We start from the raw sequence: 25,088 nt of genomic DNA, 5'->3' as shown, positions 1-25,088 counted from the left end.
TCACCCCTGTCCAAGGAAGCTTCTCCGGAGGGACACAGACATCAACTCTTGCTGTAGACGGAACTCTTGTCAATGAAGATACTGCCTACACTTGCAGAATAACTTCCGGATCTTTACCTGATTCCAGCCACTCGGATACCACTGTCAATCTGAACGTTTATGGTATGTTCTTTAAACTCCAACTGAAGTTCTTTTGCAATGTAGGTTTTTTGTATTTATACGATTTTATATATTACAATCAATTTTCAATTTAACTCAATATTATCACGATGAAATACAATCATCACACAATAGCCATAATTGCACGATTTGTAAATGTACCATTACCAAAACTTACTTCAGACGTTGAATCGGTAAACAAAGAAGTAAAGAAAGGCTCTGCAACAACAATATCCTGTGTTATCATCGGAATTATTGAAACAGCAACAGTAACTTGGCGGACTAGTACAGGACCAGTTCCAGCTGAAAAGTTCACCCCTGTCCAAGGAAGCTTCTCCGGAGGGACACAGACATCAACTCTTGCTGTAGACGGAACTCTTGTCAATGAAGATACTGCTTACACTTGCAGAATAACTTCCGGATCTTTACCTGATTCCAGCCACTCGGATACCACCGTCAATCTTAATGTTTATGGTATGTTCTTTAAACTCCAACTGAAATATTTTCGCAATGCAGTTTTTTGATATTATACGATTTTATATCTTGCAATCATCTTTCAATTTAAATCATTATCAGAACAACAACATGTTTATATCAAGTGAGCGTTATAAATTGCACAATTTGTAAATGTACCATTACCAAAGCTTACTTCAGACGTTCAATCTGTAAACAAAGAAGTAAAGAAAAGCTCTGCAACAACAATATCCTGTGTTATCATCGGAATTATTGAAACAGCAACAGTAACTTGGCGGACTAGTACAGGACCAGTTCCAGCTGAAAAGTTCACCCCTGTCCAAGGAAGCTTCTCCGGAGGGACACAGACATCAACTCTTGCTGTAGACGGAACTCTTGTCAATGAAGATACTGCCTACACTTGCAGAATAACTTCCGGATCTTTACCTGATTCCAGCCACTCGGATACCACTGTCAATCTGAACGTTTATGGTATGTTTTTTAAACTCCAACTGAAGTTCTTTTGCAATGTAGTTTTTTTGTATTTATACGATTTTATATATTACAATCAATTTTCAATTTAACTCAATATTATCACGATGAAATACAATCATCACACAATAGCCATAATTGCACGATTTGTAAATGTACCATTACCAAAACTTACTTCAGACGTTGAATCGGTAAACAAAGAAGTAAAGAAAGGCTCTGCAACAACAATATCCTGTGTTATCATCGGAATTATTGAAACAGCAACAGTAACTTGGCGGACTAGTACAGGACCAGTTCCAGCTGAAAAGTTCACCCCTGTCCAAGGAAGCTTCTCCGGAGGGACACAGACATCAACTCTTGCTGTAGACGGAACTCTTGTCAATGAAGATACTGCCTACACTTGCAGAATAACTTCCGGATCTTTACCTGATTCCAGCCACTCGGATACCACTGTCAATCTTAACGTTTATGGTATGTTCTTTAAACTCCAACTGAAATTTTTTCGCAATGCAGTTTTTTGATATTATACGATTTTATATCTTACAATCAACTTTCAATTTAAATCATTATCAGAACAACAACATGTTTATATCAAGTGAGCGTTATAAATTGCACAATTTGTAAATGTACCATTACCAAAACTTACTTCAGACGTTGAATCGGTAAAGAAAGAAGTAAAGAAAGGCTCTGCAACAACAATATCCTGTGTTATCATCGGAATTATCGAAACAGCAACAGTAACTTGGCGGACTAGTACAGGACCAGTTCCAGCTGAAAAGTTCACCCCTGTCCAAGGAAGCTTCTCCGGAGGGACACAGACATCAACTCTTGCTGTAGACGGAACTCTTGTCAATGAAGATACTGCCTACACTTGCAGAATAACTTCCGGATCTTTACCTGATTCCAGCCACTCGGATACCACTGTCAATCTGAACGTTTATGGTATGTTCTTTAAACTCCAACTGAAGTTCTTTTGCAATGTAGGTTTTTTGTGTTTATACGATTTTATATATTACAATCAATTTTCAATTTAACTCAATATTATCACGATGAAATACAATCATCACACAATAGCCATAATTGCACGATTTGTAAATGTACCATTACCAAAACTTACTTCAGACGTTGAATCGGTAAACAAAGAAGTAAAGAAAGGCTCTGCAACAACAATATCCTGTGTTATCATCGGAATTATTGAAACAGCAACAGTAACTTGGCGGACTAGTACAGGACCAGTTCCAGCTGAAAAGTTCACCCCTGTCCAAGGAAGCTTCTCCGGAGGGACACAGACATCAACTCTTGCTGTAGACGGAACTCTTGTCAATGAAGATACTGCTTACACTTGCAGAATAACTTCCGGATCTTTACCTGATTCCAGCCACTCGGATACCACCGTCAATCTTAATGTTTATGGTATGTTCTTTAAACTCCAACTGAAATATTTTCGCAATGCAGTTTTTTGATATTATACGATTTTATATCTTGCAATCATCTTTCAATTTAAATCATTATCAGAACAACAACATGTTTATATCAAGTGAGCGTTATAAATTGCACAATTTGTAAATGTACCATTACCAAAGCTTACTTCAGACGTTCAATCTGTAAACAAAGAAGTAAAGAAAAGCTCTGCAACAACAATATCCTGTGTTATCATCGGAATTATTGAAACAGCAACAGTAACTTGGCGGACTAGTACAGGACCAGTTCCAGCTGAAAAGTTCACCCCTGTCCAAGGAAGCTTCTCCGGAGGGACACAGACATCAACTCTTGCTGTAGACGGAACTCTTGTCAATGAAGATACTGCCTACACTTGCAGAATAACTTCCGGATCTTTACCTGATTCCAGCCACTCGGATACCACTGTCAATCTGAACGTTTATGGTATGTTCTTTAAACTCCAACTGAAATTTTTTCGCAATGCAGTTTTTTGATATTATACGATTTTATATCTTACAATCAACTTTCAATTTAAATCATTATCAGAACAACAACATGTTTATATCAAGTGAGCGTTATAAATTGCACAATTTGTAAATGTACCATTACCAAAACTTACTTCAGACGTTGAATCGGTAAACAAAGAAGTAAAGAAAGGCTCTGCAACAACAATATCCTGTGTTATCATCGGAATAACTGAAACAGCAACAGTAACTTGGCGGACTAGTACAGGACCAGTTCCAGCTGAAAAGTTCACCCCTGTCCAAGGAAGCTTCTCCGGAGGGACACAGACATCAACTCTTGCTGTAGACGGAACTCTTGTCAATGAAGATACTGCTTACACTTGCAGAATAACTTCCGGATCTTTACCTGATTCCAGCCACTCGGATACCACCGTCAATCTTAATGTTTATGGTATGTTCTTTAAACTCCAACTGAAATATTTTCGCAATGCAGTTTTTTGATATTATACGATTTTATATCTTGCAATCATCTTTCAATTTAAATCATTATCAGAACAACAACATGTTTATATCAAGTGAGCGTTATAAATTGCACAATTTGTAAATGTACCATTACCAAAGCTTACTTCAGACGTTGAATCGGTAAAAAAAGAAGTAAAGAAAGGCTCTGCAACAACAATATCCTGTGTTATCATCGGAATTATTGAAACAGCAACAGTAACTTGGCGGACTAGTACAGGACCAGTTCCAGCTGAAAAGTTCACCCCTGTCCAAGGAAGCTTCTCCGGAGGGACACAGACATCAACTCTTGCTGTTGACGGAACTTTTGTCAATGAAGATACTGCCTACACTTGCAGAATAACTTCCGGATCTTTACCTGATTCCAGCCACTCGGATACCACTGTCAATCTTAACGTTTATGGTATGTTCTTTAAACTCCGACTGAAGTTCTTTTGCAATGCAGTTTATTTGTTTTTATACGATTTTATATATTACAATTTGACCAAAACCCATAATCATGGGTAGAGTGTACCGCTGCCAGTGTCTCTCTTTTCCAAACAAAAGGAAATGATATTAATTTGAGGAACCGTCCGCTAATGCAAATTGATACCGAGAATGAAATCGGTCGCTCGCTTTTTCAAATCAATAAGCTTTATTACAATTCGTAAGCCGTGATCGAATGGAAAAAGCGAGCGACCGATTTCATTCTCGGTATCAATTTGCATTAGCGGACGGTTCCTCAAATTAATATCATTTCCTTTTGTTTGGAAAAGAGAGACACTGGCAGCGGTACACTCTACCCATGATTATGGGTTTTGGTCAAATATCATCTCTTTTTGATTATAATGTCAGGATAATTTACACAATCGAAACTTCATTAACAAGGAGGTAATTCCGACGATTTCGAAATTCTGCCTTTGAAAACGTTTCCTTGTGTTTAGTTAGGTATATCTGTCGATAACCGACTGAATATGGCACTTTTTACTCATTCAAGTTGGTATTAAATTCATATATAATGCCATTTAAATATCGTGTAAAGCAGAATATATTCGAAATCACGAATGAGCAAAATTCTCACCTTTCGCACGTGCAAACTTTGAGCGGACGTTGCGTGCGCATACAATATTGAATCACCGTAAATTTTTGCATAGTGGTATTTAATATATAGTTTGATAAGCATGCAAAGTTTCAGAAGATTTCAAAAAGAACTTTGATCACAACGGGACTCCAAAGTTGATAAAAATCGTGAAAATCAAAATTTTTAGTGATTTTAGCTTTTTTAAATAAATTTGGGCGTGTCCCCACGTGTGCAACTTTTCGATTTTTTCCCGATCCATGACTCAAAGTGCCGAAGGCACAAAAGAGTCAAGGACAAGGGTTAGCGATCGAGGTTTTTTTTATATGGTAGCTTTGCGACCGTGTGTGCGCGCGAGTGTGCGACCGAACGTGCCTGCGAGCACTGTTATCGCCCACGTGACTACCTGCGCAAAGTTATTTTGCGTGACAATCTGAATTATATAATTGTTGGCGCGCGGCGCTGAACCAACCAAGTACATTATTAATTTCATCATGTACGTATCCCACTAGGCACTAATTAATAGCATATTATTATTATTTTGAGTTGGTATTACTATTTTGCACAGATCCGTGTCAGGTTGCATAAACAATAAACATATGGTTACATAGAAGTATACACGATTTTCAAATTCAATATAGAATTATATTAACTGGGCGGCGCTCGGCAGTCGGCATGTCACTTCGCCATATTTGCATGTTTATATAAACAGTAAAGACTGGGCCGTCCCCAGGTTGTATGGAATATGATAAATACGCCATCACGGATCGGGAAATTGAGCGGCCATCCACAAAAGAAAAGCGGCCGCATTTCTTGTTAACTTTAAAACTAACCTATAACACAATTTAGACCTTTAAGAAGTAAAATTGAGCTCCACAACCCAACAGATAGCCCAACACCAGAGAATACTAATTCACAACTTTTGTGTTTTTATAAAATTATTCTTCAAAAAAGCACTAACTTCAATAGCAAATATCTTTATGAAGGAGCAAGGTAGGAAACTATTCCGGTAGATTTTCGGAATGCTTGAACAATTATCTAAGATGAAAATGTCCTCAGATTTTGAATAAAATTACTCCTTAATGCTGTAAAATCGATTTGAAAAGTTGTTACTTTGTCAAAAATCAAGTTTTTAAAACACTTAATTTGATGACGTCATCAAGTGATGATGATGACGTTAAATTATTTTTCAATACAATGTAAACTAAAGCTTAAACGATTATCTTTAAAACCTGAGGTTCGAGATGACTGTATCGTTTATACTTTCGAATCTACGGACACTTAAATGTAGGCTACAATTGACTGCAAAAAGCGTCTATACATATTATTATATATGTATCTTCACGACAATCTGTTGTAAAACAGGGGTTCCAGAAAACCCACTTCACGATACTCCTGAAACATGAAATTTTTTTTACAGTCGATTTGGACAAGGTCTAGACGCCCTGCAAAGTTTCAGATCTCTAACTCAATTTTAACATGGTTTTTAAGGCACCTGAATATGGCGATCTTGGGTTTTTTTACCTAATTTCGTATAACATGCTGGCGCGTATTTTGCACAAATTTCTTAAAAACCTCCATATAACTATTTCTTATTCCTGTCATCTTTAACATTGAATTAGAATGTTTTGAACTTAAATGTACCTGCTGAACTACTTTCGATGAGTCTTAATGCCTGGAAATCAATAAAGGGGATATAATAGTATAGGGGGTAAATAGTATTGTGAATATAAGGGCGACGGTAATGCTTGCCAGCATTGCGATCAACTTTCAATTTAAATCATTATCATGAACACGAAATATAATTATCACACGAGTGTTATAAATTGTAAAATTTGTCAATGTACCATAACCAAAACTTACTTCAGACGTTGAATCGGTAAACAAGGAAGTAAAGAAAGGCTCTGCAACAACAATATCCTGTGTTATCATCAGAATTATTGAAACAGCAACAGTAACTTGGCGGACTAGTACAGGACCAGTTCCAGCTGAAAAGTTCACCCCTGTCCAAGGAAATTTCTCCGGAGGGACACAGACATCAACACTTGCTGTTGACGGAACTCATGTCAATGAAGATACTGCTTACACTTGCAGAATAATTTCCGGATCTTTACCTGATTCCAGCCACTCGGATACCACCGTCAATCTTAATGTGTATGGTATGTTCTTTAAACTCCAACTGAAATTTTTTCGCATTGCAGTTTTTTGATATTATACGATTTTATATCTTACAATCAACTTTCAATTTAAATCATTATCAAAACAACAACATGTTTATATCAAGTGAGCGTTATAAATTGCACAATTTGTAAATGAACCTTTACCAAAACTTACTTCAGACGTTGAATCGGTAAACAAAGAAGTAAAGAAAAGCTCTGCAACAACAATATCCTGTGTTATCATCGGAATAACTGAAACAGTTACAGTAACTTGGCAGACTAGTACGGGACCAGTTCCAGCTGAAAAGTTCACCCCTGTCCAAGGAAGCTTCTCCGGAGGGACACAGACATCAACTCTGGCTGTAGACGGAACTCTTGTCAATGAAGATACTGCGTACACTTGCAGAATAACTTCCGGTTCTTTACCTGATTCCAGCCACTCGGATACCACCGTCAATCTTAATGTTTATGGTATGTTCTTCAAACTCCAACTGAAATTTTTTCGCAATGCAGTTTTTTGATATTATACGATTTTATATCTTACAATCAACTTTCAATTTAAATCATTATCAGAACAACAACATGTTTATATCAAGTTAGCGTTATAAATTGCACAATTTGTAAATGAACCTTTACCAAAACTTACTTCAGACGTTGAATCGGTAAACAAAGAAGTAAAGAAAAGCTCTGCAACAACATTATCCTGTGTTATCATCGGAATAACTGAAACAGTAACAGTTACTTGGCGGACTAGTACAGGACCAGTTCCAGCTGAAAAGTTCACCCCTGTCCAAGGAAGCTTCTCCGGAGGGACACAGACATCAACTCTTGCTGTTGACGGAACTCTTGTCAATGAAGATACTGCTTACACTTGCAGAATAACTTCCGGATCTTTACCTGATTCCAGCCACTCGGATACCACCGTCAATCTAAACGTTTATGGTATGTTCTTTAAATTCCAACTGAAGTTCCTTTGCAATGTAGTTTTTTTGTATTTATACGATTTTATATATTACAATCAGCTTTTAATTTAACTCAATATCATCACGACGAAATACAATTATCACACGAGAGTCATAATTGTAAAATTTGTCAATGTACCATTACCAAAACTTACTTCAGACGTTGAATCGGTAAACAAAGAAGTAAAGAAAGGCTCTGCAACAACAATATCCTGTGTTATCATCGGAATTGTTGAAACAGCAACAGTAACTTGGCGGACTAGTACGGGACCAGTTCCAGCTGAACAATTTACCCCTGTCCAAGGAAGCTTCTCCGGAGGGACACAGACATCAACTTTAACTGTAGACGGAACTCTTGTCAATGAAGACACTGCCTACACTTGCAGAGTTACTTCCGGTTCTTTACCTGATTCCAGCCACTCGGATACCACCGTCAATCTTAACGTTTATGGTATGTTCTTTAAACTTCAACTGAAGTTCTTTTGCAATGCAGTTTTTTTGTTTTTATACGATTTTATATATTACAATCAACTTTCAATTTAAGGCATTATCATCACGACAAAATACAATTATCACATGAGAATGAGCATTATAATTGCACAATTTGTAAATGTACCATTATCAAAACTTACTACAGACGTTGAATCACTAAACAAAGAAGTAAAGAAAGGCTCTGCAACAACAATATCCTGTGTTATCATCGGAATAACTGAAACAGCAACAGTAACTTGGCGGACTAGTACAGGACCAGTTCCAGCTGAAAAGTTCACCCCTGTCCAAGGAAGCGTCTCCGGAGGGACACAGACATCAACTTTAACTGTAGACGAAACTCTTGTCAATGAAGATACTGCCTACACTTGCAGAGTTACTTCCGGTTCTTTACCTGATTCCAGCCACTCGGATACCACCGTCAATCTTAACGTTTATGGTATGTTCTTTAAACTCCAACTGAAGTTCTTTTGCAATGCAGTTTTTTTGTTTTTATACGATTTTATATATTACAATCAACTTTCAATTTAAGTCATTATCATCACGACAAAATACAATTATCACACGAGCATGAGCATTATAATTACACAATTTGTAAATCTACCATTACCAAAACTTACTTCAGACGTTGAATCGGTAAACAAAGAAGTAAAGAAAGGCTCTGCAACAACAATATCCTGTGTTATCATCGGAATTATTGAAACAGCAACAGTAACTTGGCGGACTAGTACGGGACCAGTTCCAGCTGAAAAGTTCACCCCTGTCCAAGGAAGCGTCTCCGGAGGGACACAGACATCAACTTTAACTGTAGATGGAACTCTTGTCAATGAAGATACTGCCTACACTTGCAGAATAACTTCCGGATCTTTACCTGATTCCAGCCACTCAGATACCACCGTCAATCTCAACATTTATGGTATTTTCTTGAAACTCCAACTGAAGTTCTTTTGCAATGCAGTTTTTTGTATTTATACGATTTTATATATTACAATCAACTTTTAATTTAAGTCATTATCATCACGACGAAATATAATTTTCACACGAGTGTTATAAATTGCACAATTCGTAAATGTACCTTTACCAAAACTTACTTCAGACGTTGAATCGGTAAACAAAGAAGTAAAGAAAGGCTCTGCAACAACAATATCCTGTGTTATCATCGGAATTATTGAAACAGCAACAGTAACTTGGCGGACTAGTACAGGACCAGTTCCAGCTGAAAAGTTCACCCCTGTCCAAGGAAGCGTCTCCGGAGGGACACAGACATCAACTTTAACTGTAGACGGAACTCTTGTCAATGAAGATACTGCCTACACTTGCAGAGTTACTTCCGGTTCTTTACATGATTCCAGCCACTCGGATACCACCGTCAATCTTAACGTTTATGGTATGTTCTTTAAACTTCAACTGAAGTTCTTTTGCAATGCAGTTTTTTTGTTTTTATACGATTTTATATATTACAATCAACTTTCAATTTAAGTCATTATCATCACGACAAAATACAATTATCACACGAGTGTTATAATTTGTAAAATTTGTCAATGTACCATTACCAAAACTTACTTCAGACGTTGAATCGGTAAACAAAGAAGTAAAGAAAGGCTCTGCAACAACAATATCCTGTGTTATCATCGGTATAACTGAAACAGCAACAGTAACTTGGCGGACTAGTACAATACCAGTTCCAGCTGAAAAGTTCACCCCTGTCCAAGGAAGCTTCTCCGGAGGGACACAGACATCAACTCTTGCTGTTGACGGAACTCTTGTCAATGAAGATACTGCCTACACTTGCAGAATAACTTCCGGATCTTTACCTGATTCCAGCCACTCGGATACCACTGTCAATCTTAACGTTTATGGTATGTTCTTTAAACTCCAACTGAACTTCTTTTGCAATGCAGTTTTTTTGTTTTTATACAATTTTATATATTACAATCAACTTTCAATTTAAATCATTTTCATGACGACGAAATATAATTATCACACGAGTGTTATAAATTGTAAAATTTGTCAATGTACCATTACCAAAACTTACTTCAGACGTTGAATCGGTAAACAAAGAAGTAAAGAAAGGCTCTGCAACAACAATATCCTGTGTTATCATCGGAATTATTGAAACAGCAACAGTAACTTGGCGGACTAGTACGGGACCAGTTCCAGCTGAAAAGTTCACCCCTGTCCAAGGAAGCTTCTCCGGAGGGACACAGACATCAACTCTTTCTGTTGACGGAACTCTTGTCAATGAAGATACTGCCTACACTTGCAGAATAACTTCCGGATCTTTACCTGATTCCAGCCACTCGGATACCACTGTCAATCTTAACGTTTATGGTATGTTCTTTAAACTCCAACTGAACTTCTTTTGCAATGCAGTTTTTTTGTTTTTATACGATTTTATATATTACAATCAACTTTCAATTTAAATCATTTTCATGACGACGAAATATAATTATCACACGAGTGTTATAAATTGTAAAATTTGTCAATGTACCATTACCAAAACTTACTTCAGACGTTGAATCGGTAAACAAAGAAGTAAAGAAAGGCTCTGCAACAACAATATCCTGTGTTATCATCGGAAATATTGAAACAGCAACAGTAACTTGGCGGACTAGTACAGGACCAGTTCCAGCTGAAAAGTTCACCCCTGTCCAAGGAATCTTCTCCGGAGGGACACAGACATCAACTCTTGCTGTTGACGGAACTCTTGTCAATGAAGATACTGCCTACACTTGCAGAATAACTTCCGGATCTTTACCTGATTCCAGCCACTCGGATACCACTGTCAATCTTAACGTTTATGGTATGTTCTTTAAACTCCAACTGAACTTCTGTGGCAATGCAGTTTTTTTGTTTTTATACAATTTTATATATTACAATCAACTTTCAATTTAAATCATTTTCATGACGACGAAATATAATTATCACACGAGTGGGTTCTTTTGCGATAGTCAAAACGCGACAACTAGCGCTGGATGGCGACAACTAGCGCTATCCAGCGCTAGTTGTCGCCATCCAGCGCTAGTTGTCGCTATCCAGCGCTGGATAACGCTGGCCAGCGCAAAATATATATGTTCGATAATTGTCGCTATCCAGCGCTAGTTGTCGCCATCCAGCGCTAGTTGTCGCCATCCAGCGCTAGTTGTCGCTATCCAGCGCTAGTTGTCGCTGGCTATGCGACACTGTCGCACGCGATAGTTTGCGATGGCCAGCGCAACTGGCCATCGCAGAAAACAGTTCGATAACTAGCGCTGGATAGCGACAACTAGCGCTGGATAGCGACAACTAGCGCTGGCCAGCGCTGGCCAGCGCTAAGCGATAGCCAGCGCTGGCCATCGATATCCAGCGCAAAATTTTTGCGCTATTACTCGTCAGCTAGCGCTAACCAGCGCTAACCAGCGCTAGCCAGCGCTAGCCAGCGCTAGCCAGCGCTAGCCAGCGCTGGCCAGCGCTAGCTGACGAGTAATATCGCAACTATATTGCGCTGGCCAGCGCTGGCTGACGAGTAATACTAATATCGAGCGTGCTAAATCACTCTACAGTCGATCTTCGAAATTGTTCTAAAACTAAAAGGGCCCCCGATGGTTGTGTCCAACTTCAATCGATGTATTTTCGGACGCTAATTCAATTCCGAATCAACCCCCATAAGCCCATGACATAGGGTTAAAATGCTCTCCTGACGAGATATTGGCGAAAAACTGTACATGTATCGATCACGTGATATGACCGTATAAGGAAGTTAGTCTAATTTCTCGTTATTGTTAGGGTTTCAGCATATTATGTTTTTGTTAAGGATTGGGTTAGGGTTAGGGTTGGGATCAGATTAGAGGGTTGGGGTTTCGAAAAGTCGTTCAGAACCAGCTAGAGTCAGAGAATGGGTTAAAAAAGGCACGTGACAGTCAAGTGTAAAGTGATTAATCGTCATCCGAGTAATATCGCAAGTATATGATTTTGATACATTGCGCTGGCTAGCGCTGGTTACCGCTGGCTATCGCTTAACGCTGGCCAGCGCTGGCCAGCGCTAGTTGTCGCTATCCAGCGCTAGTTGTCGCTATCCAGCGCTAGTTATCGAACTGTTTTCTGCGATGGCCAGTTGCGCTGGCCATCGCAAACTATCGCGTGCGACAGTGTCGCATAGCCAGCGACAACTAGCGCTGGATAGCGACAACTAGCGCTGGATGGCGACAACTAGCGCTGGATGGCGACAACTAGCGCTGGATAGCGACAATTATCGAACATATATATTTTGCGCTGGCCAGCGTTATCCAGCGCTGGATAGCGACAACTAGCGCTGGATGGCGACAACTAGCGCTGGATAGCGCTAGTTGTCGCCATCCAGCGCTAGTTGTCGCGTTTTGACTATCGCAAAAGAACCCACGAGTGTTATAAATTGTAAAATTTGTCAATGTACCATTACCAAAACTTACTTCAGACGTTGAATCGGTAAACAAAGAAGTAAAGAAAGGCTCAGCAACAACAATATCTTGTGTTATCATCGGAATTATTGAAACAGCAACAGTAACTTGGCGGACTAGTACAGGACCAGTTCCAGCTGAAAAGTTCACCCCTGTCCAAGGAAGCTTCTCCGGAGGGACACAGACATCAACTCTTTCTGTTGACGGAACTCTTGTCAATGAAGATACTGCCTACACTTGCAGAATAACTTCCGGATCTTTACCTGATTCCAGCCACTCGGATACCACTGTCAATCTTAACGTTTATGGTATGTTCTTTTAACTCCAACTGAAGTTCTTTTGCAATGCAGTTATTTTGTTTTTATACGATTTTATATATTACAATCAACTTTCAATTTAAATCATTTTCATGACGACGAAATATAATTATCACACGAGTGTTATAAATTGTAAAATTTGTCAATGTACCAATACCAAAACTTACTTCAGACGTTGAAGCGGTAAACAAAAAAGTAAAGAAAGGCTCTGCAACAACAATATCCTGTGTTATCATCGGAATTATTGAAACAGCAACAGTAACTTGGCAGACTAGTACAGGACCAGTTCCTGCTGAAAAGTTCACCCCTGTCCAAGGAAGCTTCTCCGGAGGGACACAGACATCAACTCTTTCTGTAGACGGAACTCTTGTCAATGAAGATACTGCCTACACTTGCAGAATAACTTCCGGATCTTTACCTGATTCCAGCCACTCGGATACCACTGTCAATCTTAACGTTTATGGTATGTTCTTTAAACTCCAACTGAAGTTCTTTTGCAATGCAGTTATTTTGTTTTTATACGATTTTATATATTACAATCAACTTTCAATTTAAATCATTTTCATGACGACGAAATATAATTATCACACGAGTGTTATAAATTGTAAAATTTGTCAATGTACCATTACCAAAACTTACTTCAGACGTTGAATCGGTAAACAAAGAAGTAAAGAAAGGCTCTGCAACAACAATATCCTGTGTTATCATCGGAATTATCGAAACAGCAACAGTAACTTGGCGGACTAGTACAGGACCAGTTCCAGCTGAAAAGTTCACCCCTGTCCAAGGAAGCTTCTCCGGAGGGACACAGACATCAACTCTTGCTGTTGACGGAACTCTTGTCAATGAAGATACTGCCTACACTTGCAGAATAACTTCCGGATCTTTACCTGATTCCAGCCACTCGGATACCACCGTCAATCTAAACGTTTATGGTATGTTCTTTAAACTCCAACTGAAGTTCTTTTGCAATGCAGTTTTTTTGTATTTACCTTACTCGGGAATATTATAGCGGGTTAATTTATGACTGGGAAAATTAATGACCGGGAAAATATGGCGAACTTTCCCAAAACCCGCTAAATTATCCCGGTCATGTATTTACCGGTGGACGACCTTTCAAGTTTTTTTCAGAGGTCAACAAATGTTCAACCGAAATTTCTGTTTTTGTTACTTGTTAGAGAAGTTATTTCAATTTACAGTTATTGATATTACTCAGAAATAGAAAAAAAAGACACGTCTATTTAAAGGAAAATAAATCTAAGCAATAATAAGTCAAATCTTCATTAAAGCGTATTCTCATTCTCATTATCGCTAATGTCCCCGCCATTATCATTATTGATATCCCCCTGAGCTGCTGACAGTCAAATTCGAAGTTGTATTGTTGTCTTAACAAGACTTTCATTTTGTCCGCTAATGGGGCTACTGCTCTGAAGGTCAGCCGGAGCTTAATTTCCTGCCCACCGCTTGGTATTGGGGAACGTCTTGGCTTTGCGTCTTCAACTGCTTCAGTAATCAATCCACCGTGGACCATGAAATAGTGGCACAGTTTACTCACTTCTAGCGGGATGTGGCCACAAGTTACTTTAACGGGAAAACTCCCTCTTTCTTTAGTCTACACACTGCACACGAGTAGCGATCAATCTTTAGAGACATTGTTATTATACTATATATTATATATTATTATTAATTTCGTTTTCTTCTATAACATATAAATTGTTTTCTTCTCTACAATTCACTGATTCATGGGCAAGAGAAGTGAGAATCACGGTCCACCCTGAAATCTGATTTCTATAACCAAATTGTGATTTTTATAACGAAATTATGGTAGCAACCGCCAATAAAGTTACAGCCCTCCATCCACTGCTTCAAAAGTCTTCTCTAGCACATATGAGACTTCAGGTAAAATATGATGACCACCACCCCTTGAAATCCCATAATCTGAGTCGGCGGGTTTTTTTATGACTGGTAAAATTTTTGACCGGGAAAATATGGCGGAATCTTCCAAAACCCACCACTTTATCCCGGTTATAATATTCCCGAGTAAGGTATACGATTTTATATATTACAATCAACTTTCAATTTAAATCATTTTCATGACGACGAAATATAATTATCACACGAGTGTTACAAATTGTAAAATTTGTCAATGTACCATTACCAAAACTTACTTCAGACGTTGAATCGGTAAACAAAGAAGTAAAGAAAGGCTCTGCAACAACAATATCCTGTGTTATCATCGGAATAACTGAAACAGTAACAGTAACTTGGCAGACAAGTACGGGACCAGTTCCAGCTGAAAAGTTCACCCCTGTCCAAGGAAGCTTCTCCGGAGGGACACAGACATCAACTCTTGCTGTAGACGGAACTCTTGTCAATGAAGATACTGCCTACACTTGCAGAATAATTTCCGGATCTTTACCTGATTCCAGCCACTCGGATACCACTGTCAATCTTAACGTTTATGGTATGTTCTATAAATTCCAACTGAAGTTCTTTTGCAAAGCAGTTTTTTTGTTTTTATACGATTTTATATATCACAATCAACTTTCAATTTAAATCATTATCATGAAGACGAAATATAATTATCACACGAGTGCTATAAATTGTAAAATTTGACAATGTACCATTACCAAAACTTACTTCAGACGTTGAATCGGTAAACAAAGAAGTAAAGAAAGGCTCTGCAACAACAATATCCTGTGTCATCATCGGAATTATTGAAACAGCAACAGTAACTTGGTGGACTAGTACGGGACCAGTTCCAGCTGAAAAGTTCACCCCTGTCCAAGGAAGCTTCTCCGGAGGGACACAGACATCAACTCTTGCTGTAGACGGAACTCTTGTCAATGAAGATACTGCCTACACTTGCAGAATAACTTCCGGATCTTTACCTGATTCCAGCCACTCGGATACCACCGTCAATCTTAATGTTTATGGTATGTTCTTTAAACTCCAACAGAAATTTTTTCGCAATGCAGTTTTTTGATATTATACGATTTTATATCTTACAATCAACTTTCAATTTAAATCATTATCAGAACAACAACATGTTTATATCAAGTGAGCGTTATAAATTGCACAATTTGTAAATGTACCATTACCAAAACTTACTTCAGACGTTGAATCGGTAAACAAAGAAGTAAAGAAAGGCTCTGCAACAACAATATCCTGTGTTATCATCGGAATAACTGAAACAGTAACAGTAACTTGGCAGACTAGTACGGGACCAGTTCCAGCTGAAAAGTTCACCCCTGTCCAAGGAAGCTTCTCCGGAGGGACACAGACATCAACTCTTGCTGTAGACGGAACTCTTGTCAATGAAGATACTGCCTACACTTGCAGAATAACTTCCGGATCTTTACCTAATTCCAGCCACTCGGATACCACCGTCAATCTAAACGTTTATGGTATGTTCTTTAAAGTTTAAACTCCAACTGAAGTTCTTTTGCAATGCAGTTTTTTTGTTTTTATACGATTTTATATATTACAATTAACTTTCAATTTAACTCAATATCATCACGACGAAATACAATTATCACACGAGTGTTATAAATTGTAAAATTTGTCAATGTACCATTACCAAAACTTACTTCAGACGTTGAATCGGTAAACAAAGAAGTAAAGAAAGGCTCTGCAACAACAATATCCTGTGTTATCATCGGAATAACTGAAACAGTAACAGTAACTTGGCAGACTAGTACGGGACCAGTTCCAGCTGAAAAGTTCACCCCTGTCCAAGGAAGCTTCTCCGGAGGGACACAGACATCAACTCTTGCTGTTGACGGAACTCTTGTCAATGAAGATACTGCCTACACTTGCAGAGTTACTTCCGGATCTTTACCTGATTCCAGCCACTCGGATACCACCGTCAATCTTAACGTTTATGGTATGTTCTTTAAACTCCAACTGAAGTTCTTTTGCAATGCAGTTTTTTTGTTTTTATACGATTTTATATATTACAATCAACTTTCAATTTAAATCATTTTCATGACGACGAAATATAATTATCACTTTACTTGATACTTGATACTTGATAAGTCTCCTCAATCATTCGAGTGGCCTGCACCAAGGAATTGCCGCTTATGTCGTATCATCTCTCTACAGTGCTTTCGGTTTCCTGCCGACTCTCGGACCTTATCAAATACAATGTCTGGATCTCCTGTGAATGTAACTGCGTCTTCTAGGACACAGGTTCGCCAATTCTTTCTTGGCCGCCCACGTGATCTTCGGCCGTGAGCAGGTGTCCATTCCAATAGATACTTTGGTAGCCTGGTGTCCGGCATTCTAGAAACATGTCCAAACCAGCGAAGACGGTTGGCACTGATGTAGGTTATAACCGGGTTTATTCTTGCCCGCTCCAACACTTGAACATTGCTCGTTCGGTGGAACCACTTAATTCGAAGGATTCTCCTCAAACAGTTTTGATGAAAAACTTCGAAGCGATGTAGTTGCTTTGAAGTAGTGTTCCAGAATTCGCTTCCATAAAGTAATATTGTTAGAACCGCTGCAACATATATCCGTATTTTGGTGTTAGTTTGGATATTGCGATTCTTCCAAATATTACCGAGCTGATTGAATGCTCCTGAGGCTTTCTGGATCCGTGCAGACAAGTCCCGGTCAATAGTCCCATCACTTGATATAATCGACCCAAGGTAAGTGAAGTTGCTGACTTGCTGGATAGCCGTGTCTCCTACTGTAATGTCCACCGTTGATGCTTCAGTATACGGCCTCTGTGATGTATTCTTGCCGATGGCCATAACCTCTGTTTTCTTCGCATTGATTCTGAGGCCAGCCTGAGCCGCATACTTGCATAAAAGATCAGTCGTCTCCTGGAGACCGTCCTTGGTGTTGTCCATGATAGCCAAATCATCTGCATAGTCAGTATCAAGGACGACTGTATCCTGACCAGAGCTGATGGCAGTTCTCTGCAGCACTGCCCCGTGTGACAACACTTTGTTATCCTCAGCCCGCTGCACAGGCAGGTTGATGCAAACATTAAAGATAATTATCACACGAGTGTTATAAATTGTAAAATTTGTCAATGTACCATTACCAAAACTTACTTCAGACGTTGAATCGGTAAACAAAGAAGTAAAGAAAGGCTCTGCAACAACAATATCCTGTGTTATCATCGGAATTATTGAAACAGCAACAGTAACTTGGCGGACTAGTACGGGACCAGTTCCAGCTGAAAAATTCACCCCTGTCCAAGGAAGCTTCTCCGGAGGGACACAGACATCAACTCTTGCTGTAGACGGAACTCTTGTCAATGAAAATACTGCCTACACTTGCAGAATAACTTCCGGATCTTTACCTGATTCCAGCCACTCGGATACCACTGTCAATCTTAACGTTTATGGTATGTTCTTTAAACTCCAACTGAAGTTCTTTTGCAATGGATTTTTTTGTATTTATACGATTTTATATCTTACAATCAACTTTCAATTTAAATCATTATCAGAACAGCAACATGTTTATATCAAGTGAGCGTTATAAATTGCACAATTTGTAAATGTACCATTACCAAAACTTACTTCAGACGTTGAATCGGTAAACAAAGAAGTAAAGAAAGGCTCTGCAACAACAATATCCTGTGTTATTATCGGTATAACTGAAACAGTAACAGTAACTTGGCAGACTAGTACGGGACCACTTCCAGCTGAAAAGTTCACCCCTGTCCAAGGAAGCTTCTCCGGAGGGACACAGACATCAACTCTTGCTGTAGACGGAACTCTTGTCAATGAAGATACTGCCTACACTTGCAAAATAACTTCCGGATCTTTACCTGATTCCAGCCACTCGGATACCACCGTCAATCTAAACGTTTATGGTATGTTCTTTAAATTCAACTGAAGTTCTTTTGCAATGTAGTTTTTTTGTATTTACCTTACAAGACATTTTCATAACGTACGAAATGCGACGGTTTTCCCGAAATTTCGCCATATTTTCGGACCGCCAAAATTTCGGTCGTCGTAATAGAATCCGTCGCATTATTTTTAGCTTATTCCAATAATTGTGGCTTCATCGATTCATTTTGTTCTTGAAAAGTTAGTGATATGATGGTGGGACATTATTATTATCAAACTTTACACAAGTCCGAAGTAGTAATATAAAAACATCCTAAGGATCTGATAAGTCTACGTGAAGAACTCTGAAAACAAACTTAAATATTTAACCCAAAAAATTAAAGTATCAGAAACTAAATAAATTTCTCCAATGGTTTCTGTTCGAGGCTATATGTCGAAGTTCTGTCAAATCTGTCAAATTACATAAATTAATATTTCTTTTATTTAAATCACTCAAAATGGTTTTGAAAATACTGATCTGATGTCTACCAACTGGTGGGACAAATAAACACAATATTCCATGATGAATTTAATGTCAAGTAATACGTTTTAAATTTATAATTTAAATTACATTTATGTGCTAACATAAACGTCTTATAAGAGACTAAGTCAAGATAAACAATTTAATATCAAACTCAATAAGTGAAACTGAAAGAGTCGAGCCGGACCCCTTAGAGGAAGATGAAGAAGTCGATTTATAAGTTTCATTTTGTTTCAACATGATTTTACCGATTTTTAGAAAATTTTGAATTTCCTTTGAGTCAGAAAACAAAATCAAAAATGATGAAAAATACCCTTATTTTCTGTGACGTCCGAAATGTGACGGTTTTCGTTCAATTTCGCCATATTTTCGGACCGCCAAAATTTCGGTCGTCGCAAATTGGTCCGCCACAAAAATGTCTTGTAAGGTATACGATTTTATATATTACAATCAACTTTCAATTTAACTCAATATTATCACGATGAAATACAATTATCACACGATAGCCATAATTGCACAATTTGTAAATGTACCATTACCAAAACTTACTTCAGACGTTGAATCGGTAAACAAAGAAGTAAAGAAAGGCTCTGCAACAACAATATCCTGTGTTATCATCGGAATTATTGAAACAGCAACAGTAACCTGGCGAACTAGTACGGGACCAGTTCCAGCTGAAAAGTTCACCCCTGCCCAAGGAAGCTTCTCTGGAGGGAGACAGACATCAACTCTTGCTGTAGACGGAACTCTTGTCAATGAAGATACTGCTTACACTTGCAGAGTAACTTCCGGTTTTTTACCTGATTCCAGCCACTCGGATACCACCGTCAATCTTAACGTTTATGGTATGTTCTTTAAATGCCAAACAGTGTCATTACTCATTTTTCAATACAGTTATTGATTTTAGGACGAATTTGAATCTTGCACTTGCAGTTAAACATTCATAGTGGATTATGAATTATAAATTGTAGTATTTTAAATAACTGCAAATTGTTATATATATTGGATGTATTAATTTCAGAGATAATGGTGAAAAGCTATGACGTGCGAGCAGGTAGTGCATCAACGTTGACTTGTTCAATAAAAGGATCAGCTGCCAATTTGATACATATTCAGTGGGTGGACAACAAAGGAACACTTTTCTCTCATGATTCAGACATTTCTGACTTGACTGTCAGGTAATATTTTATATTTTTCTTTATAGAGCTGCACGCCATATATGTCAATCTTTTATATTACTGGAATATACCGAATACCGATTACTGAAATGATAGAATATTTGAGATCCTAATACAGATATATGATATATTGCTGTTTTATAATTTGTTGCAAATGTAGATGTTGTCATGGATTACCGACTCTTTCAATTTATCAGCGATGGAGCACTAATGGATGGGATGAAGGAGTCTACTATGATCCTTTTAGCTGACGTGACTTTGTTAGGCGATCAACTATTCACATGTAGGATTTCAGTAGGAGAAAAAGATCAATATGATGATACCTTGGTGGCTCTCAAAACCTTCACAGTTCGGTACGTTTAATAATGTAGTTCAAAAATCTTATTTAATATTGCGCAAATGAAAGAATGCGTAGAATTAAATAATACGTTCTTAAACTGAAATCTCCATTTGACCAATCATAATCAATATCATATTGTTGTATTAAATTTTGACCTACTCCAATTTCCCTAAATTTCCATTGAATTCAACTTCTTATTTCAGTACAACCAATGATTATGTTAGAACAGGAGACCCAGCAGTATTGAAGTGCACTGTGATCTTTCCTACCGACACATTGACAGTTGCTTGGTCACACCAAAATACTATATTTGAAGGTTAAATTCCAAGTTTTTGTGTAACTCTATGGAACACTACTTTGAGCTTGGTGCCCCCTTGGCCTTATATAAATATTGATATCAATATTATATCATATGTAACATTTTAACTTTTTTTTGCAGAGACAAGAAAAGAAACCTTACAAAATAGTACAACAACAACAATTTTACGATTAGACCCTCCCAACGAAGTTGCTTCTTACACTTGCATAGTCTTCGCCCATGGTCAAGAGTATAACTTTTACTCGGAAGTTGAAATAGAAACCGATGGTAATCTAAATCAACAGATTATAATATTTCATTCTAATTTCGAAACAATCTTAAAAATCAGAGAGACTTTGCATCCTTTTTTTTGTTATTAGACTTTTACTCAGTCGAGGCGTAGAATGATTTAAATGAGTCAGTTGAATTCACTATCGATTTCAAAAATGATTTATTTGACAAGTAAGAGTATAAAGAATATTTTATTGAAAATTATATGAACGGTTTAAATTGTGAGCTGTGAATTTACATGATCAAATTTATGCACTCTTTGTTCGTGAGCGCGTTTATTTTTTATTGTGACCGTACATTTTAAACCCGACTAGGTAGTGCACATTGTGTAGACATCTCAAGAGTTTCAATATATGTAATAGCATCCACCAACAGGTTTGTTGCTGACACCAGAACATGAGATAAGAGCTTTCAACGGAGCAACAGTCAACCTGAAATCTTTGTATTTCTTCTCCTCGTTTGCTGAAGGACACTTTTGGTGGAAGCACAATGACTCTCTGTGTTTGACTAAAACTTGCAGGTATTAGTAGTATGTCAGGGACTTTTCAATAGCCATTTTGGGAAAAAGTGGTGTACAGGTGCTTGGAGTAAGCATATTACGTAATGTTACCGGCGGCGACCTTGTAATTAGTGTGATATCATGTTCCATGTGGAAACTATATTGGATGTAACTTGATTATTACGTCATGTTCATTGCTCGCGGTACTTTTGTGATCTTATCGTGTAACGATCTTACCAGATTAGAGTGGGTCAAAGTGAGGTAATAATGTGCCACCTACAGCACGCTATCCTTATCCTATAGATCACTTGAGTGACTCATTTAATCGTTTCTAGTGATTAATTTCCACAATCTATCAATATAACTAGCTGACTGATGTTGTTAAAAAATAAAACAAATGATTCGTAACTGGTTAGAAAAATAAATGAAAATGAATAAGTTTTTACGAATAGCATTAGCTGAATATTATTTACACGATACACATCCAAAAATAAGTTTTGACAGAATTAAATTAACGTCTTAGTTTAAATTTATAAATATCAAATCGTACGCACACAATTCTTTCCACTGTCCATTTTGTTGATGGTCTGTGTAGTCGAGCATAGTCAAAGGCGTCTTGTTGCTCAATATCCTCAACAAATTGTTTATAATCAGACGGAGTTTCTAATAATCGAGGGAGTGTAAACAGCATCGTGTTGTTTGACGGATGAAAGAACTTTAGTTCATCTGTAGTCCTGTCCTTGAGAATAAATCCAAACGCCACATTAACTTTGAACTTCTCGTTGTATTTTGCAACAACTTCTTCAGCTTTTCTTAAGATCGCACTATTATCCATGGTGAGTATAGGGAAATGGTAAACATCTTTCAATCGACCCTGTCTCACATTCGTTTTAATTGTGTTCCAACTCCTTTTGTAAATATCCTGATATTTTCTAGGAATTTGTGCAAGTGTGGAACGGTCCATAACTAATAATATTGACAGCAGAAGATTAATTTTGAAAAGCAGTTCTCCCAGATGCTTTTATAGTCTTTGTTCCGGAGGTCAATTTTATTCATTAATTTCAGTCACTTTGATCCTCACATTGTGAAATGGAATGAGTATCTAGCGTGCTTTCTAATTCTGACGGATCAATTTCACTAATATTAGAATCCGATGAGTACTGTTCTTCTTCCTTGTCTGATGCCGTTTCAGATTCTGACTGATCAGTCATAGAGTTATTGTCATCAGTATCCGATTTCTCTTCTTCATTTACAGACTTTATTTCCTGTTTCTCAGAATCAGATGGCTCAAATAATTCATCAAGATCAGTTTTCATCCGGTCAAACATGTTCACGAGATGATTAAAATTTTCGTGTATCATTGCTTTTGCCGTTAACTTCGAAGCATTAGATATTTCATTTAGCAGCTGGAATTCCTCCTCACTCAGTTTACTTAGATCTACCGTTTTCAGTATTAACTTGAGGACATTACGGAGTTTAGGAATATCTGCAGTCACTTCGTCTATGTCATTTTCAACAAACGAGTTCCTTATTTCAATCATACCATCGATAAGATCTTCGGCTGCCAGTTCGTTCAAATCAACATCAACCTCTTGACCAACGTTTTGATCGACAGTATTATCCATAGTATCTTGAATATCTCTTATATCATTTTTGTTTGATTCTACCGTAAGTTTGAGTATTCTGAGTTCATTTGATGGAAGAATGCTGTCCTCATATCTAACAAAGTGAGTTTTATTACTCACACTGTCATTACTTTTCATCTCCTCACTCAAGTTCCTGACAAGTCTGTCTAATTCATCGACAGTCGATTGCAGAATATTTAGGTCTGCTTTCATTAGTACAATGTCCGTAACTTTATCCTGTAAATAATCGTATCCAAGACCATCTGTTGTGAATTCGTTGGCTGCTGGAAGCTTATTCTTAGTAGCGTAATCAGTACCATACTCGTAGTCGAGACTCACGGAATCATTGGGTAAACTGTAGACCTTATCTATATTTCTGCTATCTTTCTGTGTCCTGTGATACGAGTAGCGGTGGGTACGAAGACTTTTAGAATTTTTGTACTGCCTTCCACAACTATCACACGAGTATGATTTACTACTCATTTTCAAGCTAGATGAAGAACTATTGAATTCATATCAGCTGTCAAAAGGCCCTTATATACCTCTCAGATGAGAGTGACATTAATTGAAAGAATTAGTCGCATCGTTATTATAATACAAACGACAATGAAAGTTGTATTATCAATAATGACGGGTATTAATGACGGGTATTGTTAATAATGACGGGCATTATTAATAATGACGGGTTTAGTGTCGGGTATTGTTAATAATGACAGGTATTGTTATTAATGACGGGTATTATTATTAATGACGGGTATTATTATTAATGACAGGTATTATTATTATTAATGACGGGTATTATTATTATTAATGACGGTTATTATTATTATTAATGACGGGTATTATTATTAATGACGGGTATTATTATTATTAATGACGGGTATTATTATTAATGACGGGTATTGTTAATAATGACGGGTATTATTAATAATGACGGATATTATTATTAATGACGGGTATTATTATTATTAATGACGGGTATTATTATTAATGACGGGTATTATTATTATTAATGACGGGTATTATTAATGACGGGTATTATTATTATTAATGACGGGTATTATTATTAATGACGGATATTATTATTATTAATGACGGGTATTATTATCAATGACGGGTATTATTATTAATGACGGGTATTATTATTAATGACGGGTATTATTATTAATGACGGGTATTATTATTAATGGCGGGTATTATTATTAATGACGGGTATTATTATTAATGACGGGTATTATTATCATTAATGACGGGTATTATTATTAATGACGGGTATTATTATTATTAATGATGGGTATTATTATTATTAATGACGGGTATTATTATTAATGACGGGTATTATTATTAATGACGGGTATTATTATTATTAATGATGGGTATTATTATTATTAATGACGGGTATTATTATTAATGACGGGTATTATTATTAATGACGGGTATTATTATTATTATTAATGACGGGTATTGTTATAAGTGACGGGTATTATTATTAATGACAGGTATTATTATTATTATCAATGAGGGGTATTTTTATTAGTGACGGGTATTATTATTAATGACAGGTATTATTATTATTATTAGTGCCGGGTATTATTATTAATGAC

The 25,088-nt window shown here is 37.3% G+C and overlaps 1 protein-coding gene and 1 long non-coding RNA gene across 2 annotated transcripts in view; both read left to right on the top strand.

The window, feature by feature from the left end:
* LOC134823749 (myelin expression factor 2-like) overlaps positions 1 to 25,088 on the top strand; it is a 75,852-nt gene that overhangs the window by 13,633 nt on the left and 37,131 nt on the right. The gene's annotated exons all lie outside the window — the stretch shown is intronic.
* On the top strand, positions 20,692 to 21,390 carry LOC134822675 (uncharacterized). The gene is made up of 3 exons (XR_010161215.1): positions 20,692 to 20,784; positions 20,975 to 21,087; positions 21,211 to 21,390. It is a non-coding gene; the product is annotated as an uncharacterized LOC134822675 (long non-coding RNA).

This window comes from Bolinopsis microptera, chromosome 11 (assembly GCF_026151205.1).
Source record: "Bolinopsis microptera isolate Bmic1 chromosome 11, MBARI_Bmic_1.0, whole genome shotgun sequence".
Taxonomy (NCBI): Eukaryota; Metazoa; Ctenophora; class Tentaculata; order Lobata; family Bolinopsidae; genus Bolinopsis; species Bolinopsis microptera.
The sequence above is the reverse complement of the archived record's forward strand: the minus strand, read 5'-3'. Positions and strand labels throughout refer to the sequence as shown.